Below are 20,897 nucleotides of genomic sequence, written 5' to 3' on the forward strand. Positions count from 1 at the left end.
TGTATGACGAGAGGTACGGGTCTTGTAATTCTTCTTTCCTAAAGGAATAGCAGATTTCCCCAAGGCCACTTATTTGAGTAATCCTGACTCTCCCCAATACCGTGAGCTGGCACCAGCCCCGTGCACTACATTTCCACGTGGAATGGGCACTACGTGCCTGATGATGGAGGTGCTCGGCCAACATCCCCTGGGACCCAGTACTGTACATGTGCCCGCTGCCTCCGCAGGGGCTTTTATTCCCAACAGCCAGCACCTGCACCCTCAGGCTACCGAAACCCTGCTGACCTGTGGAGGTCCTCCTGTTTCCTGCTCTCATGGAAAACTGGAAGGATCCGGGCACATAGATTTTCCCAGGCAGCCAGCCCTTAACTGGGTAGATGATTCGCGGTGGCTGGGATGTACATGTTGCAGCTTCCTTGTCCCCCGTAGCAAGGTAATGCTGAGCGCTGAGTGGTCGACTCCACCGTCTCTGCTGGATTGAGTTGGTAGTGCCATCTGCCAATTCTTGGATACACCCATTAAGAGGGAGAGTCTACGATTCCTCCCGTGAGGCTGGGCAGATCTTTGTGGTGGCTTCCACAGTAGGATTCAGCTGGCATGTAGAGAGATCACGTGGGGACCACATAGAGATAGAAAGAGACGGCCGAGGGACCCCGAACTTCTCCCACCCCCTTGGTTGCAAGCCGCTGCTTTGGGAGTGTTTGTTATGTGGGAGTTAGCTGCTACAACAGGAAGAATCCTTCCCCGTCTCATCCGGCTTCTGTGGCTCTCCCTTAGCTCATGGCTGCATAACCACAATCTGCCTCTGTCTTCGCATGGCCTTCTCTTCTCTGTCTGTCCTCCATGTGCCTGGTAACAGACATCTGTCATTGGACTAAGGACCAACCGTGATGACCCACGATGATCTCATCTCAAGGGCCTTAACGTAGTCACATCTGCAAGGAAAACTTTTTCTAAATAAGGCCATACTCACAGGTCCCGGGATTTAGGATGTGGACATGTCTTTTTCGGGGAAAGGGGGCACCACTCAACCCACTATAGTCTAACCTCTGGCCACCCAATTCACGTCTGTCCCACATGCAAAATACATTCACCCCGTCCAACGGTTTCAAAACCTTAACCCACATTTACATATCATGAGCTCAGAAAGTCCCAAATATCATCATCTTAATCATCAGAATCAGAGATGGGTGAGTGCTGGCCCAATGCATCCAGGGACAAAGTTCTTCTCGATGTATTGGCCAATGAAACTTGAAGATCACGTACAAAATGCAATGGTGAGACAGGTATGGGATAGGTATTCCCATTCCAAAAGGGAGAAAATGGAAGGAGCAAAGAGGTCACCAGTCCCAAGCAGGTTAAGAATGCTGCAGCAGAACCAGTTACATTTGGTTTCAAGGTCTGAGAACGGTCTCCGTGGCTTGAAGCTGCACTGTCTGGGCCCATAGCTCCGGCCTCTGTGCCCCGGCAGCTCGCTGAGCCTCTGCTCCCACCCCCTCCTACCTCCAGCTTCACGGCTCTGCCCCCAGAGTCATTCTTGCTTTCCCTGAAAGGGCAGCATAGAACTGAGTGCCTCGATCAGCCCACTTTCTGGCTACAGAATTCTGGAAATCTGACAGCCCTCTTTTACTTTGTCCCATCTCTGTCCCTCAGGGCAAGCTGGCAGTGCCCCGCTGACATGTTCTCAAAAACTTTGTGGGTCTCCCAGGTCTGTCATGAGGATTCATGCCAGTAGGCAAGAGGGTCCCCCACAGATCCTTCTGGCAAACCCCACGTCTGTTCCTGGCTCTGCTGAGATGATTGAGTGGATCCGTGAGTCCCCTGCTTACCTCTTCAGCAAAAGGTTGTCCGGCCTCATCCCTGGCCCTCTCTCTTGAGCACACTTCCCCAACAGGAAAGCTACTCTTGGGGCGCCTGGGTGGCTCAGTTGGTTAAGTGTCCAACTCTGGCTCAGGTTACGATCTCGCGGTTCATGCGTTCGAGCCCTGCGTCAGGCTCTGTGCTGACGGTTCGGAGCCTGGAACCTGCTCCGGATTCTGTGTCTCCCTCTCTCTCTGCCCCTCCCCTGCTCGCACTCTGTCTCTCTCTCTCTCTCTCTCTCTCTCTCTCTGTCTCTCTCTCTCCCCCACCTCAAAAATAAATAAACATTAAACAAAATTGAAAGACAAAAAACAGTGAAGCAACTCATTTTTCATCCTTTGCAATGTGGATAAGCCAAGAATCTCCTGAATCATCAAGCACTGGTTTTGTTTTTGCTTAACGGTGCCTTCCTCGACTTACCTCTTTCCTCTCCCATTTTCTTATAATCGGCAAGGAGGGACCAGTCCGCACCTTCAACGCTTTGCTGAGAAACCTCCGCTAATTGTTCAGGTGCGTCACTTACAAGGTCTGCTTTCCACACGACTCCAGGACACGAGTCAGCCAAGTTCTTTGCCGGCCTACCGCGAGGAGAGGCTCACCTTTCCTCCAGCTTCCAATCCCATGCTCGTCATTTCCTTCTGAGACTTCAGCGGACATGCCCGTAACGTCCGTGTTTACCACCATTGTGCTAATGACGAGCCACGCCTTCTCGGAGGTGACAGAAACCTTCTCTCCCCACGCTCTTCATTTCCTTCGGAGCCCTCACCCGATCGCCTTTAAAGTCTCTATTTTTACTAATAGTCTCTTCAGGGGAGTCTAGGCTGTATCTCTCATGCAGCTCAAAATTCTTCCAACTTCTACCCTCGCCTAATTCCAAAGCCACGTCCACACTTGGAGGTATTTGGCACAGCAGCACTCGGCTTCCCAGGACCAAAATCTCTATTAGTTTTCTAGGACGGCCGTAACAGATTACCATAAACTGGGCTGCTTAAAACGAGAGAAACGTATTCTCTTACAGTCCTGGAGGTCAGAAGTGCAAAGTCAAGGGTCGGTAGGACTGCACTCCCTCGGAAAGCTCTAGGGGAGAAGCCTTCCTTGCTCCTGCTACTTCTGGTGGCTCCCTGTGTCCCTTGGCTGGTGGCTGCTTTGCTCCGGTCTCTGCCTCCACTTTCACGTGACCTTCTCCTCTTTCCACGTGTCTCCTCCGTGCTTCTTATAAGGACACTTGCCATTGGATTTAGGGCCCATCTGGATAATCCAGGATGATCTCGTCTTGGGATCTTTCATTACACAACCACCACCTTTCCTTCCTGATTCGACTACCAAATCAGTATTGCATAATATTATACAATTATTGTATAATATCGTATCCGATATTGTATAATAGAGTTATATACCCAATATTACATAGCTGTATAATCTAGTATGTACCTCTGCACATAGTATCATGAAAGTGCCTAACATTAAGCTTTTGATTGCTGAGGCGTCCATTTCAAAAGACACCCATTCCAGGGGCGCCTGAGTGGCTCAGTCAGTGGAGTGTCTGATTTTGGATTTCGGCTCAGGTCCTGATCTGTTTGTGGGATCAAGCCCTGCGTTGGGGTCTGTGCTGACAGCATGGAGCCTGCTTGGGGTTCTCTCTCTTTCTCTCTCTCTGCTCCCCACCCCTGTCCTCTCTCTCTCTCTCTCTCTCTCTACTTGTGATCTCTACCCTTCCTGACCTGTGAGTAATAAATCTTGTTCCCTGAAGTTTCCTGATGGATGTCACTGAGGGGCATCCTGCAATCATAATAAAAACCACAAGGGCAGCACGAGCCACAACATTGGCTCTGCTCAGGGAAATGTCTGGGGGGAGGGCTCAGGTGAGTATCCCAGGCAGTCTCTGCTGAGGGCATCACTACCCACAGTCTGGAGCAGACACAGCACACAGACTTAGGTATTATATGTAGTAACGTGAAACATTTTTCAATTCTTCTGCGGGCACTAGGTGGGTCCTCTCGAGCTGAGGAATTGTGTCTTTCTTCAGTCCTAGAACAATTTCTTGATTATTTCTTTGACTATTTCTTCCACATTATTTATGATCTCTCTTTCAAAAGCTCCCATTCCTGGTCGAAAATATTTGCAAACTATACATCCGATAAGAACTTAATATCCAGGATACGTAAAGAAATCCGGCAACTCAATAACAGAAACCCACACAATCCACATAAAAAATGGGCAAAGGATTTGAATAGACATTTTTCCAAAGAAAATACACAAATAGTCAAAAGCACATGGAAGGATCTGAATCATAAACTCAAATGTGGTTAAAATAGTAAATTTTGTTATGAAGGTGTGTTTTACCACAATAAAAAAAAAAGCCCTGCTTTTTCTTTATAGGTATACATTTTTCTTTTATATAAATTGTTTTCAAAATTTCTGATTTTTGTTCTTTCATGATTCATTTTGGTAAAATTTCTTTCGTTTTAAAGTCTGTATTTCTTTATTTTGAAAGACACGGGGCGGAGAGGCAGAGAGAGGGGGAGGGAGTTAAAGAGAATCCCAAGCAGGCTCCAACTCAGCACGGAGCCCGACATGGGGCTCGATCTCACCACCATGGGATCATGACCGAAATCAAGTCAGACGCCCAACCGACTGAGCCACCCAGGCGCCCTGTTTTTTGGTAAAATTTCTGATGTTGGTATTCTAGTCCGCTAATTTTATCTGTGCTAATGCAGCCCATCAGACCAGTGGTGTCCACTTGAATTTCAGTGATCATGTCTAGGAATGTTAATTATTTTAAATTCTAGACGTAGAATTCCCCCCATCCATCCATCCATCCATCCATCCCTTCATCAACAGATACTCACTGAGCCCTCCCTCGGGCACTGGAGATACAGAACTACCAACAACAGTGACATCCCTGGCCTCCTAGAGCGTTCACTGTAGCAGGTGGACAGACAATGAACGGACACAACTAGAGACGTGGCTTAATGTCAGAAACGCTATGTAGAAAAGAGAAGTATGGAGGGAAATGGAGACCATGCATTAGAGAGGGTGGACAGGGCAGGCCTCTCTGAAGATGTAGCATTTGGACAGAACTCAATGAAGGCAGGGAATGAAACCCGTGAGTGTTTTGTGAGTGAGGGAGGCCAAGGGAGGACAGAGTGAGGGCAAATGCCTGAAGGGTTCAGGAAACCCCGGAGTGTGGCTGATGTGGGGCGAGGGCGGCGGCTGCTCGTCCCCAGGCAGCAGGGGGGCAGCGAGGAGGGGAGCCGCCCTGCCGGACACGCCACTGGAAGGTAGAGCTGTCGGGGTTCGCCGCTGTGGGAGGACAGAAGGGGGATCAGGGACGCCCGGAGGTCTTTCGCCCGAACCACGGAGTGAATGGCATCCCGTTTTCTATGACGGGGAGGATGGAAAAAGAGCGAGCTGGGGGGTGGACGTCAGACAGCCACGCGGAGATGTGCCAGGGGCAGGTGGATGTTCGGAGGAGAGGCCGGGAACAGAGATGTAAAGCTGACGGTCTAGTGGCCAGAAGAGATTCCGAAGCCGGAGGGAATGGGTGTAGACGCGGGGAGGGGTACAAAGCCTGTGCCCCGCAGCACCCCGATCTGCTGAGGCAGGCGTCCTCAAGACACTCCCGGTGACACGCAGCCCCCCAAGGAAGGAGCAAACAGGAACGAGGCCGGCGTGGGACGGCTCCCTCAGGCAAGAAGGGGAGGAGGTGCGGGGCGGCAGCCTGGGGACAGGCCTGCTGTGTGACCGGGTCACGCTGGATCAGGGGGAAGGGCCTGGGTGGGCCCACCACCAAGCAAAGTAAGAAAAAAGAGGCAATTAACCCCAGAAGCAAAACGTTACAGAAAGAAATCATTGTTTGGCTTAGCGGTGAGCGACATTGAAAGTCATTTGGCCATGAAAACACTCAGAAGGAGCTTACCAAACCGGGCAACACGGAGAAGCTGGGGGAGCCGGTGGAGAGGGTGCGGGGGGTTCACAACGCGAGCCGGGACAAAGCCTTCCCGTGTAAGTCAGTCTGGGTTGCCTCGGCTGTAAGAGACTACATGTGACTTCTACGGAGGTGCTCAGTGACCCCACACACCAGGAAGCTGGCGGAGGCAGTTCCAGAATTCGATCAGCGGCTCGGCCATGTCTAGGACCCAGACTCTTTCTAGTTTCCGCTAGGCCATCCTCAGCACGGTGGCCTTGCGTCATGAGACCGTCCCCAATTCCCGATGGCCACAATGCCACGCAATCACGTGCAGTCCGGACGAGCGAGGCAGGGCAAAAAGTCCTCTTCTCTTGAGGTCTGAGGTTTTGTCTGGAAACCTGCTTTTTCCCGGGACTTCTCCAACATCCTTCCCTTTATACTTTACTGGCCAGCACCGGCCATATGCCCACCCCTGACCCGTTACTAGGAAATTACTAGTTACTAGAATTAGCCAACCGATGACGATTCATCTTGCGGGCCTGTGGGCTGGGTCTGTCCTCACTGTGATCAAGGGGTCTCTGCCCACTGCCTGAATTCGCTGGAGTTCTGTTTTCAGGAAAGGGGGCGGGGCTGGAATTGGATGCACCGTAGCCTCTGCGGCCCCATGAGATCAGGCCAAGTCCTTAACTACGCCTGTGCCCTGAGCCCCAACCCCACCAGCCTCTCGTCTCCTTTCCTCCTGTCTGTGCATCTTGGCACATGTACTGGGGAGGTACACTCTGTATCCAGAATCCTCTCTTCTCCCAGCCGACATCTGAAATACGCACACTTCAGATATCAGCTCAGACACCGCTTTCCCAGGGAGCTGCCCGCTCCGAGTTACATGCTGTCTTAGAACTCGGCCCCTCTCGGTTTTGTGTAGTAAAACTGCAGTGTTGTGTGTGCACGTGTGGGACACTGTCTGTCCCCTCCACACTCCAAAGTGGTGAGCTGGGACAGGATCTTTGTCACCATATCCACAGGCATCTAATAACAGACACTCAATAGTTAGTAAATAGCCAAACGATGGGTTTGCTCCCTCAACTTCGCCCATACCTCCTTACGCTGGTGCTCTGCCTACACTGAAGGCATTTTTAAAAAGTTATTCTGTATCTCAATCCCGAAAAACTTCAACAGGGTGATCTTAAATTGCCCATACCGTAAGTTCCGTTTTGCTTAAACAGGAGTTTATTTTATGCTCGGCGAACTTTGTAAGTTTCAGCTCAGGATACTACAAAGAAGCCATTTATAAGGATCCAGAATCCTTTTCATCTTTCGAAGTTTGGGATAACAGCAGTTACCCATTTTTAAAAAGTCCAGGGGTTGGGGGGCCTGGGGGGCTCAGTCGGTTGAGCGTCCGACTTCAGCTCAGGTCACGATCTCCCAGTTCGTGAGTTCGAGCCCTGCGTCGGACTCTGTGCTGACGGCTCGGAGCCTGGAGCCTGCTTCGGATTCTGGGTCTTCCTCTCTCTCTGCCCCTCCCCCATTTGCACTATGTCTCTCTCATTCTCAAAACTAAGGAAACATTTTAAAAAAAGTCCAGATTAACATGACTAAGAGACTCCCCTTAAAGAAGGCCTAAACTGATAGTTCTAGAAACCAGCATGTTTTACTAATAAACCTGACCTGCAGTGCTCTGTGCTCATAGTTTATCATAAAGAAGGGGAAACACGGCTCTAGGGATATCTTATGGATATCCCTCCTACACGTACTGGCTCTGTGACCTTGGGCGGGTTGCTTAACCACTCTGGGCCCCAGTTCCCTCAATTGCAAAAGGGGCCGAGCCGTTGTGAGAGTCAGGCAGGCCGGCACACGCCAAGTGCTGACAACGGTGGCCAGGCCCTGACAGGGACTGTCCAGCCATGCCTGTTACTCATCTGGCACAGCCACCGGCTCTCAGCATAGACTCATCAAAAGCATGGGTTTCAAGGTTTGGACCCACGCCCCATTGCTTCACCAGCTCTAGGACCCTTGTTAACTTATGTAACCCCTCTAAACCTCTGTGTTCTCATCTGTGTAATGGGGGTCCTAATATCCACCTCACGAAATAGGGTTGAACTAGGTCAAGTGTGTCCATAAGCACCTAGCATACGGTACTGCTCTCGCCCGGGGCCCCGACTGCACCTGAGACTTCAGGGCGTGAAGGGCATTCGAGTTCCGGGTCAGTCATTTGTCAGAAGAAACAACTCAGCCCCAGAAGGACAGGGATAAAGTGACTTGCTGAAAGTCACCCAGCTGGGGAGAGAGGGAGAGAGAGAAAGAGAGCACAACCCTGTTGTGAGAGAGTGCCGCTCTGGGTTTTACGAAGAGAGGTTTTGTTTCACTGTGTTTACATGGTGCTGTTATGCAATCGCCTTTCCTTCTAGGGGTTGCTGGTCCTGAGGTTCTGCTGTGACCCAGCGAGGCACAGAGAAGCAGTGAGAAATTAGCCCTGTGAGCCAGCCCCCCTACCCTGTCACTGTGCTCTGGGGGCCCTGTCACAGACGATGGGTTTTCTCCGGTCCTCCGCAGAGGAGGGACTGATGGACAGGGCAGCTCTGGGGGACCCTGGGGCGGAGGCCGGCCTGGTTCCGAGACCCCTGTGCTGTCCCCAGGCCAGAAGTCCCGGGTCCTTGGCAAATCTCTATCTCTCTTCCCTGCAATGGGCAGAATATAATTGTTCCCTCAAATGAGAGCATTGCTTTTCAGTGAAAGTCTTCTTTTAATCAGTGACCTTTAAATACTGCCATTGTGCGCCTAATGAGTTACCTACAAAGGACTCCGGGCTGTATCAAATAAGTATCTGGAATGTGGAAAAGAATCCCAGTGCCTAATCCCTCTCGAAGGTTCCCTGAGCCAAATGGGGTTCCGAGTGACCCCGGTGTGGCCTGTGAATGCACTGGCCATGGCATCGGAGGGAGCTCCAGGCCTGAGCACTGGGCCCTGACAAGCTGGGGTGATGGGGGGCTCACCGAGGCGGCAGGACTAGGATTCTCCTCCTGCATGTGAAGTGGGGTCCAGGGGGGCTGCTTCTGAATCAGGCCGACCCGGGTCCGGCATCACCTCCTGCAAGAACAGAATCGTACCTGCTTTTCCAGTGTGGACGCTGCTCGGTTCTTCCAAAGGGGACAGAATGTAGTCACAGTGGCATTTCCAAAACAAGACAGAATCCGATGTCCTAGGAAAGTTGAAAATGAAGAGTTGACACGAGGTCAGAGGAGTCAAAGGGAATAAAGAAATTGCTCACGGAAAACTGCATAAATGCACTGAAACAGCTGCAGTGAGCGAGCCCAAGAGAAAGGCCTGGGGATTGCGTGTGTCCGTCCGTCCGGGGCTATGTCCCTGTGCAGGCAGACTGTTCTGGAGGGGAGCCCCGGGGACGCTTCCGTCACACGGACATGTCTGGAGATCACCGGAGGCCCGTGTGTCAACCGGTCCTGCTCCACCGGTTGAGACGGGCAACTGGCATTTGTCATTGAGGAAACAGCTTTTGAAATTTAGCATTTCCACCCATTTCAAAATGACTCACACTCAGGGAGTGCACCTGTCGTGAGGAGCACCGGGTGCTGTGCGGATGGGCTGAGTCGCTCTATCGTACACCTGAAACTCCTCTCACCTGGCGCGTTAACTAACGGGAATTACAATTAAAAATTAAAAAAAAAAAACAAAAAACAAAAAAAACAACCCAATCAGGTTCCCCAGGAATCTCACCAGTTTTTAGACATTAGAGTGAAATGTACACATTACATATACATTCACACGCCTACACACCCCTGCGTGTGCTCACACATTCGTGCGTGTGCGCGTGTACTGACGCACTATTACACACTACTACAGATACAACGGTAACCCTGATATAAAGAGGTTTTGCCCCACTATCTTTCTCCCTCCCAGAGCAGAAGTCCACCTGGATGGGTCTAACCTCCAGTCCTGGCTTTTAGGGTCTTGGTAGATTTTTATTTTTTATTTTTTAAAATAATTTAAAAAAATTTTTTTTAAGTTTATTTATTTATTTTGAGAGAGAGAGAGAGAGAGAGCGCACACACAAGCACAAGCAGGGAGGTCAGAGAGAAGGAGAGACAGAATCCCAAGCAGGCTCTGCACCATCAGCGCAGAGCCCAACGTGGGCCTTGAACCTATGAACTCTGAGATCAGGACCTGAGCTGAGGTCAAGATCGACTACACCACCCAGGTGCCCCTAAAATAATTTTGAATGTTTACTTATTTATTTTGAGAGAGAAAAAGACAGGGAGAGAGAGAGGGAGGGGGAGAGAGAGAGGGAGAGAGAGAGAATCCTAAGCAGTCTCCAAGCTTAGCTTGGAGCCTGACGTGGGGCTCCATCTCACAGCTGTGAGATCTCAACTTGGGCAGATATCAAGTGTTGAACACTCAACAGACTGAGCCACCCAGGCGCCTCTCAGCAGATTTTTATTTATTTATTTGTTTGTCTGTTTGTTTGTTTATTTTTGAGAGAGAGAGACAGAGTGTGAGCAGGGGTGGAGGAGGGGCAGAGACAGGGAGACACAGAATCTGAAGCAGGCTCCAGACTCAGCTGTCAGCACAGAGCCCAGCGCGGGGCTCGAACTCACGAACCATGAGATCATGATCTGGGCTGAAGTTGGACACTTAACTGACTGAGCCACACAGGCGCCTCTCAGCAGATTTTTAAAAATCCCTCTGCCTGCTCGTTTTCTTTTCCTCATCTGTCCTATGGGAATGGGAATGCCCTCTTGGGTTATCGTGACTGATTTAATAGATATGAAGCACATAGCATAGTAATAGGCAGTAGTAACTGGAAGTTGTTGTCATTAGAAAAGTTCTAGGGGTGCCTGGGTGGCTCAGTCAGTTAAGCGTCCGACTTCAGCTCAGGTCACGATCTCGCGGTCTGTGGGTTCGAGCCCCGCATCAGGCTCTGGGCTGATGGCTCAGAGCCTGGAGCCTGCTTCCGATTCTGTGTCTCCCTCTCTCTCTGCCCCTCCCCTGTTCATTCTCTGTCTCTCTCTGTCTCAAAAATAAATAAACGTTAAAAAAAAAAATTAAAAAAAAAAAAAAGAAAAGTTCTAGATTCACTGAGGACAGAGGGCAGGGAGCCTTCATCAGGACACTGGAGGACGTGCCCAGAGCCAGTTCAGGGAGAGACCAGGTGGCCTGATAGGATCTCCTGCCAAGATCAAATCAGACACACACGCCAGTGGCTTCATCTAGTTCATCTAGGGTGAAGAAAGCATTCATATGTATGAGCTGAGAGAGGAGCTCAAAGAAGTGGTGGTGGAACCAGGGCAATACTTGCAGGGAGTCCGAGGGGGGCTCTGAACTCCTCATGGCCCCTATCGGTAGTACCCCTCTCCACTCCCCACATTGGCTTGATTTGGAAACTCGGCTTGTTCTCCATCTTGTACAAAGTGCCCTACAAATTCGAGGCCCAGCCCCTTCCAGGTGGAGCCTGGAAGTCACCCCTTCATCCAAAATCTGGACTGAGTTGGGTTCAATTAGGTTTTTCATGTGAAAACTCGATTGTGTTTTCCTGCAACCTCAAGGTCTCGCACAGAGTTAAATTTTTTTTTAATGTCACAGACTGGAGGAAATTAATAACCACTCTTCATTCCAAACATGTGCGTGTTCAGGTGTGTGGCAATGCGATTCTGAGTCCAGAATGCATCTTGTTTGGATGCGAAAGGGTGAAGGAGCCAAGGAAGGTGGGAGTGTCCTGTGTCTTCCTGAATATCTTGATTAGAATTAAGTGCAGCATTTCTAGAGTCGAACATTCAGGATCCACAGGAACAAGACAAGTTTGACAAGATCATGTTCCCCATGTGTTAGATTCCTTTGAGCTGGATTTCTCAATAGCAGGTTTGCATAACAGCATTTAAAGTGCTTACAAGGCTACCTGTTTTAATGCTGTGTTCCCTGTTTATTCCTCTGATTAAAAGTGGATTTAAATCCTGGAGCTGCATTTGGTTTTCCCAATCTAAACCATTGTTGTCAACACACAAGTTCTAACACCTCTTGGAATTCCGGAGGAAATGAGAAGGTGGTTAGGAATTTACTGACTAGCCTGCCTGAAACATTTCCTCACTCCCTGAAGAGAAAATTGAAAATGGAATCACCACAACAATAATTACAGAACAATGTTGCTCATGTCTTTGTTACTCGTCGTTATGTATATATATATTTTTTAATTTTTGAATGTTTATTTATTTTTGAGAGAGAGACAGAGACAGAGCATGAGCAGGGGAGGGGCAGAGAGAGAGGGAGACACAGAATCCGAAGCAGGCTCCAGGCTCTGAGCCGTCAGCCCAGAGCCCAATGCAGGGCTCGAACTCATGAGCCGTGAGATCATGACTTGACCTGAAGTCGGATGCTCAACTGACTGAGTCACCCAGGCGCCCCATGTATATTTTTAAATTAATAAACTCTATTTTTTTGTGTTTTAGGTTCACAGCGAAATTGGGCAGAATGTACAGATATTCCCCATCTACCCCTGTGTTCCCCAACCTCCCCCACTCTACACCTCTCCCATCACGATGGTACATTCATTACATCTGGTGAATCTACACGGATACATCACAATCACCCAAAGTCCATAGTTTACCTGAAGTATTATACAACCTATGAATTTGGACAAATGTATGACGACAGGTTTCCGCCCCTGTAGTACTGTGCAGAATAGTTTCACTGCCCTAAAAATTCTCTGCGCCCTGCTCTTCATCCCCCCTCACCAAGACGCCTCCTGACAACCACTATCTTTTTACTGTCTCCCTAGTGTTGCCTTTTCCAGAATGTCATAGAGCTGGAATCATACGGTGTGTAACCTTTCAGACTGGCTTCTCTCACTTAGTGGTAGGCATGTAGGTTTCCTGCATGTCTTTTCATGGCTCAGTAGCTCATTTCTCTTTAATGCTGAGTAATATTCCCTTGTTTGGATGGACCGTAGCTTATTCATCCATGCACCAACTTGGTTGATTCCAAGTTTTAATAATTATGAATAAAGCTGCTATAAACATCCATATGCAGGTTTCTGTGTGGTCATAAATTTTCAGTTCATTTGAGTGACTATCAAGGAGCAGGATTCTTGGATTGTATGGGAAGAATATCTCGATTATATACCCATACATAAACAACATAATCAAATACATTGTGGCTATTATTATTTTGAACTTTTATCTGTTAGATCAATTAAGGATAAGAAAAATAAAAGTAAAAACAAATTCTTTTAATGTTTATTTATTTTTGAGAGAGAGACAGAGTGCGCAAGCCAGGGAGGGGCAGAGAGAGAGGGAACGGAGAATCCCAAGCGGGCTCTGCGCTGAGAGCAGAGAGCCGGATGTGGGGCTCCCACTCATGAACCTTGAGATCATGACATGGGTTGAAGTCAGGTGCCTAACCGACTGAGCCACCCAGGTGCCCCAGAAAAATAAAGGTTTTTATATTACCTTCACTTATTCCTTCTTTGATGCTCTTCCTTTCTTTATGTGGATCTGAGTTTCTGACCTATTTCATTTTCCTTCTCCCTGAAAAACTTCTTCAATGTTTCTTACAAGGCGGGTCTACTTACAATAAACCCCCTCAATTTTTGTTGAGAAAGTCTTTATTTCTGCCTCATTTTGATATGCCTAAGTGTAGTTTTTTTGGACACTTATCCTCCTGGTGATTTCTGAGCTTCCTGGATCTGTGGTTTGGAGCCTGACATTAACGTGGGGAAATTTCCGTCATGATCGCTTCAAATATGGCGCCTGTTCCTTTGTCTCTTTCTTTTCCTCCTGGTGTTCCCATTACACATATGTTACAACTTTGTCCCAGTCCTGGGATATTCTTTTGTATAGCAGCACATGCTACTATTTCCTTGTAATTTTTTTTTAAAGTAGGCTCCATGCCCAACACGGGACTTGAACTCACTACCCCAAGATCAAGAGTTGTAAGTTCTACCTAATGAGCCAGCTAGCCCCCCCTTGATATTCTTTTGTATTTTTTTTTTCAGCCTTTTTTATCTTTGATTTTCAGTTTTGGAACTTCTATGGTCATGTCCCCAGCTCAGAGATTCTTTCCTCAGCCATGTCCAGTCTCCTGAGCCCATCAAAAGGCATGCTTCATTTTCGTTAAAACGTTTTTGACCTCTGTTTTTGATCTTTTCAACCTTTCTTACAATTTCCATCTCTCCGCTTACAATCCTCATATTGTCTACTTTTTCCCTTAAAGTCCTTAGCATATTAATCATGGTTGTTTTAAATTCCCTGGTCTGATAATTCCCAACAGTACCACCATATCTGAGTCTGGTTCTGATGCCTGCTCTGTCCCTTCAGACTGTATGGTTTGCCTTTTGGTACGGCTTGTGATTGTTTTCTAGATAGCCAGGCATGATGCATTGGGATGGAAGAAACTCCTGGAAACAGCTTTTAGGAATGTGGTGGTGAGGTGTGGGGGAGGGGAGGCATTCTCCAGCCCTGTGAGGCTAGGTCCCAATCTTTTGCTGAGCTTATGTCCCTAGATTATGAACTTCACCAGCTTGTAGAATTGTCCATATATTTACCTTTATTGAAATCTTTATTCCTCCATGTGGCTCTGAGTTAGTCTGTGACCTTTCATTGTGCCTTGTGGACTACCTTGACCTTTACTTTTCTGTAGGGCAGGTCTCGTTGTCACAAGCTGCCCCGGCTTTTGTTTCTTTCAGAATATCTCGATTTCTCCCTTACTTACGGAGAACAGTTTAGCCAGATACAGGATTTCTTGGTGGCAGTTTCCTTGTAGCACTTTGGACATGTCAGCCCAATGTCTTCCAAGTTTCCGATGAGAAATCTGCTTACAATCTTACTGGTGAGCCCTTGCCCTGTGTTGATTACTTCCTTCTTGCCGCTGTGAAGATTCACATTTTGTCGCTGGCTCTTGAAAGTTGGAATATAACGTGTCTTGTGCAGGTTTCTTTGCGTTCATCTTACTTGGAGTTCACTGAGCTTCTCTGATGTTTATACTCACGTCTTTCTTCAAATTTTGGAAGTTCTCAGTCATTATTTCTTCAAGGATTCTCTCTGCCCCTTTCTGTCTCTCTTCTGTTTCTGGGATCCCACGATGTGTGTGTTGGTCCTTCTGAAGGTGCCAAAGTTCTTCTGGGCTCTGCTCGCTTTTCTTCAATCTCTTCTCCTTCTGTTTCTCGGCCTTGATCGTGTCCAGTGTTGTCTTCAAGTTCACGGATTCTTTCTTCTGCCTGCCTAGCACTGTCTTTGAATGTTTCTCACAGGGTTTCCATTTCAGTTAGTGTACTTTTCAGCTACATAGTTTCTGTGCATGTTTTCTGTCTCTTTATTGGTGTTTCCATTTTGTTTACACAGTTCCCTAGACTTCCTGAATGCCCCTTTTAGTTCTTTGAGCAACATTAAGAGCATTATTTTGAAGTCTTTGTCTATTCTGTTAAGTCTTTTCAGGGACAGATTCTGTTGAATTTCTTTTTTCCCTAGAATGGCCATAATTTCCTGTTTTTTTTGTATGCCTGGGATTTTTTTGTTGTTGTTGAACATAGGACATTTGAATTTAATAATGTGGTAACTGTGGAAATTAGAGTCTCCTCTTTCCCTAGGGCTTGCTATTTTTATTTTATTTTTTTAATTGTAGCCTCTCTGTGCCAAGGATCAGCTTTGCAGGGTAAACATGTCTTCTTATGTGTTTTCTAAGTCTTTCCTCGGGAAGGCACTGTCACTTTCTAGTGTTCCCTGAATATGCTGTTGTTTTGAATATCCTAGTCTTTAATGTCTGATTCCTGAAGGGGAAAAGCAAAAACACAAGGGGGGATGAAATGGAACTGGTCCTTGAAATCTCCTGGATGTCCCTTGAGCCAGAGAGGAACGGTTTGCAACACTGGGGCAAGAGCAGTCATAATGGCCACCCACCGCTTTGTCTGTGCCTCTGTGATCAGAAGCAGCAAACACGGATCACAGCACAGAGACCCAGTATTTGGAGGACAGGGTCCTTCCTGCCTACTCTACATCCTGCAAGCCACGTGTGAGCTGCTTCAGAAATACACGCACAGCTGCCTGCCACATGGCTGGGGGAAGGGAGTGGGTAGCTGCTACTGTGCTAAGAGCAGAAATTGCTCGTGATTGAATGCAATTTACCATCCAAGCCTTCTCCTGGAAGTTGCAAGCCTTCAACAGACACCGGATTCCCGTTACATCAGACAGACTCTGCCAGCGCAAACGTCGTCCAGGTGGGGAGACAGACTTCCGGTGCTTCCTGCCCCACGGCCTTCCCAGAGCCCTCTCCTGCCAGGCCTTTTTCTACAGCAACTGCAGCCTTGTGCGCTCCCACCGGCAGCACAGGAGTGTCCCAATGTCCCCACATCCTTGTCAACACTTGTTATTATCTCTCTCAATAAACACTCTTCCGTCAGCAAACGGGTGAGTTGGAGGGACCAGGGGAACAGAAAAGAATTGTTGAGAGGGGAAAGGACCATGGAGAACTCCGTGGAAAGGGAGCAGGGGGGATGGGGAGGAGCAGCAGGGACTGGAGGGCCAGGGTAGGGCAAGGCTACAGACACTAGGGCACGAAAAGGGGCAAATAAAATGGAAGGTGACGGACCCCGGCAAATGGGTGGGCTGGGACAAGGCCGCAGGAGGAGGGGAGACTGGACAGACGTGTGCGTCGGGAGCCTGTGGGATGCTGGGGACCGGAGGCCAGAGGCCAGGGCTATCGTGCATGTGGCCGCAGCTGCACTGGCAACGGCTTGGGATTCTGTTAAGGAAACTCAAGCCTGCCTGGGGGGTGGGCAGTGCGCCCTTGGAAAATACCACTTTGCGGGACAAGACTTCTGGCCATTTGTGTTACAACAATCCTTCCTTCATCATGGGAAAGGGAAATCTGATAAGCTGTCACCTGGGGAGACCATGAGGCCGGACTCTTCCCAAAAGGCAACCGATAGGAGTTACAACTCGGACGGAACGCATGGGAGGCCTGGTGAAGTCTGTGTGTCTGCATTTTGATGCAGGAACTTTTACACGCTTGCTACTTGCTGGTACGTCCCTTAGAGGTGGCACCCCTCTGTGAGTCCCAGATGAGGAAGAAGGAGTTAGAATCCGATGCCATCACTGTGCGTCATCTCTGACTCTGACGTGAATGACAGAGGCAGAGGCTCTGCCTGCAGGTCAGGCTTGTGGACACACACCTGCCTCTCTGTCTACTTGTCTCGGGAGGGGTGGGGGGTCGCTCTTTCTGCGAAGCCATTCAAGGAAATCTCACCAGAGATATATCTGATTATTATTGAACGTGAGTGGAAAAATGAAATGAACGTGGCTGGAAAAACATTTTATTGAAAATGTTTGTTTATTTTTGAGAGAGACAGAGCACAAGCTGGGGACGGGCACAGAGAGGGAGAGACACAGAACCCGAAGCAGGCTCCAGGCTCCGAGCTGTCAGCACAGAATCCAACTCGGGGCTTGAACCCACAAACCACTAGATCATGACGCCCCATGTGGGGCTCGAACTCATGAACCGTGAGATCACGACCTGAGCCAAAGTTGGACACTTAATTGACTGAGCCACCCAGGGGCCACGTGAAAAATTCTTTTGACAAAAATTCTTTTGATTATATTTCTTATAATCTTTGAGAACAGTCAAAATGGGGGATACTCGCACAAGGCTAAAGGAAACCCCCAAATAAGAATTTTCTAGCTAGCCTCTAGTGGCCAAATATGAGATGACTTCATGAGCCTGAAATGAATGAAATGGAAAATGATTCCAAGCTTACCCACAACTGTAGGGAAAAAAAAGTTTTAAGCATTCAGAGGCACACCAGCACAAAACGCACATCAAATGAACTGCCTTTGAAGAATCCTTGTGTTTCTGGGCTACCGCTTAATTTGCAGTGTTTAATTTTATTTAAAAATTTTACAAACAGTAAGTCAATTTTCTCTTGGATATACAGTCGTAGGAGTCTTTTTTTTTTTTAAGATTTTTTTTTTGATTTTTTTTAACGTTTATTTATTTTTGAGACAGAGAGAGAGACAGAGCAGGAACGGGGGAGGGTCAGAGAGAGGGAGACACAGAATCTGAAACAAGCTCCAGGCTCTGAGCTGTCAGCACAGAGCCTGACGCGGGGCTCGAACTCACGGACCATGAGATCATGACCCGAGCCGAAGTCGGCCGCTCAACCGACTGAGCCACCCAGGCGCCCCTTAGGAGTCTTAACACATGTACAGATTACCCTATAAATGCAATCATACAGCATGTAACATTTTGAGATTGGCTTTTTGCAGTGGGTAATGTGTCAAACTTTATCAAGTTCATGATAAATGATCAGCATGTGATTACAACGATTTATGAAGAGAGCTGCTACAAACATTTGTACAAAGCAGTGAAAGTCACTGCTTTCACTTACCTAGACGGAATGCATGGAATTGGGATTGATGGGTCCAATGGCGTGTGTGTGTATTTAACTTCTCGAACTTGCCAAGCTAATTTCCAGAGTGGCTGTCTCATTTTCCATTCTTACCAACAATGTGCGAGAGTTCTAGGTACCCTGTACCCTTGCCAGACATGGTGCTGACTTTTTAAAAAAGGTTTAAGCCATTCTGATAGATGCAAAATTATGTCTCCTTGTAATTTAATTTGCATTTCCCAAATATCTCAGAGATTTGTCCGTACGGTAATATTTTCTTTCTCTTCACTGTGGTTTCTCATTTGAATATATCACACTTATAAAAATGTTTTCTGCTTTTGGTCGATGTCTGGATTGTTTCTAGTTGGGGGCTGTTATGAAAGAATTTGCTATGAACATCTGTGCCCGTGTTTTGTCTCCAGACCCCGATATTTATATAAGAGGAGGCCTTGCTGGATCACAAGCTTTGCGTACGTTCAGCTTCAGAAGATTCTGCTCAAGAGTGTACCAAAGTAGTTTTATCTACACTCTCACTAACAGTGTGTGAAAGCTCCAAATCTTTCATGTCCTCGCCAACTCTTGGCAGGTCATGTCTTTTTAAATTTAGACATTTTGGTGATTTTGTAGTGGTTTCGCACCATGGTTCCCATTTGTATTTCTCTGACGCGTATAAAGTCGATGTTGTGTTGTGTCGTGTCGTCCGCCTTTTTCCGTTGACTCTACACACACACGCGCGTGCACACACAATTTATATTATATATAAAATGCACAGAACTGATATAGGTGCATAGAGATCGGAGGTATGTATTAGAGATCGGATAGGAGACCTCAGACAGACACATCGGTTACTAATATCTTCCCCCATGCTGAGGCTTGCCTCTTGGCTCTCGTCTTGGTGTCCTTGGACAGACAGCAATCCTTAGTTTGAACATGGTCCGACTTAACCATGTTTTTCTTTACAGTTGCCATTTTCTGTGTCTCATCTGGGGACACTTTGCCCACCGCAAATGAGTCATCATAATTTCGTAATTTTAAGTGTTTCACTGTTTTACATTTCACATTTAGGCTTATAATCTGTACGAGTTTTAGAATTTATTGACAGTGTGAGGACCTTGAAACACCAACTCCATTTAACCCCTTCCTGCCGCTCCCGGCACTGTCATTTATTTTACTTCCCCATGTATTTTAAAGCCCATATGAGTGTTGCTGTTTAAACAGCCAAGGTTTACTTAGATTTACCCACAGGTGATCGATCCTTTCTGCTTCTCTTCTTTCTTTCCTGCGTTAATTACCATATTCCCCTTACGACTCGCAAATTCCCTTTAGCATTTCTCTTATTTTTTTCATTCTTATTTTTTAATTCATTTTAGCTATTTGTCTTTGGGAGAATGCGAGCGGGGCAGGGTACAGAGAGAGAGGGCGAGAGGATCTGAGGTGGGCCCTGCGCTGACAATCTGAGAGCAGCGAGCCCGACGTGGGGCTCGAACTCATAAACCGCGAGATCATCGCCTGAGCCGAAGTCGGATGCTCAACCCACGGATCCACCCAGGTGCCCCTGGCATTTCTTTTAGTGTGGATCCGTGGAAATAAATTCTCCGATTTTTTTGTCTGAGGGAAACATTTCGCCACCGTCAGTTTTCCCCCCCCAGTTTTATTTAGAACTGACACGCAGTGCCGTAGGGATCTCAGGGGTGCAGCACGAGGACCTGACTTCCATGCGTTGTGAAGTGATGTCTACAGCACGTTCAGTTAACACATCACCTGTTTCTTCCTTGTCACGAGAACCGTTAGGGTCTGGTCTCCTGACAACTTTCTAATCACCACCCAGCAGTGGCACACGATCATCCGGCCTCACGCCGGTCCCCAGTATGACCGCCTTCGTTTCTCAAGTATGTCCTTTACCGGGTGGGTGTGGAATGCTCACCGGGCACTCTGAAGACATTCCATTATTTTCTCAATTCCGTCACTGTTGGGAAAAATCCTACTGTTACTCCTCTGAAAGCAAAACGTCTCCCCGCCCTCTTTGTCAGGGACTTAGTGAATGGCGTGTCGATGTCAAATTTCCGGGTTATTATCCTTGTACTGTGGTTACACAGGAAGTGTCCTTATTCTTAAATATTTTGTGTCTGCAACTTATTTTCACGTGGTTCAGAAAACACATGTACGTATTATGTGTATGGAGACAGAGGTAAGGGAAATGGGGCAAAATGTTTAAAATGGTAAATTCGATAAAGAATTTATAGGAGCTCTTTGTCCATTCTTAAACTTTTCTGCAAGTTTGAAATTATGTCAAAATTAAAGGGCACCAAAAGAAAATATCTGAATAAAACAAAAAACTTATTAAAAACTTATGATTCCTCTTCTCCTATATACATATATGTGTATATATGTATATATACATATACACATTCATATATATGGACATGTATTGGGATATACAGATTCATATACATCTGAAGGTTCACAATTCAAAGGCTGTGTTGAACAGTCCAGTATCGCAACGTCATCACCCGAGTGCCCTCCCTGATTTCTCCCACCCCATCACCCAGGGAAGGATGTCCTCCTTCCCCGTGGCCTACACCATTACACGTGGACGCCCCTCAAGTCCGCACAGTGGAGCCTTCATGTGTAACTGCCGCTGGGGCAGGAGCCGGTCTTGGGACCCTGGGGCAGGACCCTTCCGGCCCCCGGCAGCAGCAGTTGGCCTGTGGGTAGCGGTTTTTTTGGGCTGCTGGGAGCGCTAGGAGC

The sequence above is a fragment of the Panthera uncia genome, chromosome D4, assembly GCF_023721935.1.
Source record: "Panthera uncia isolate 11264 chromosome D4, Puncia_PCG_1.0, whole genome shotgun sequence".
Lineage (NCBI taxonomy): Eukaryota > Metazoa > Chordata > Mammalia > Carnivora > Felidae > Panthera > Panthera uncia.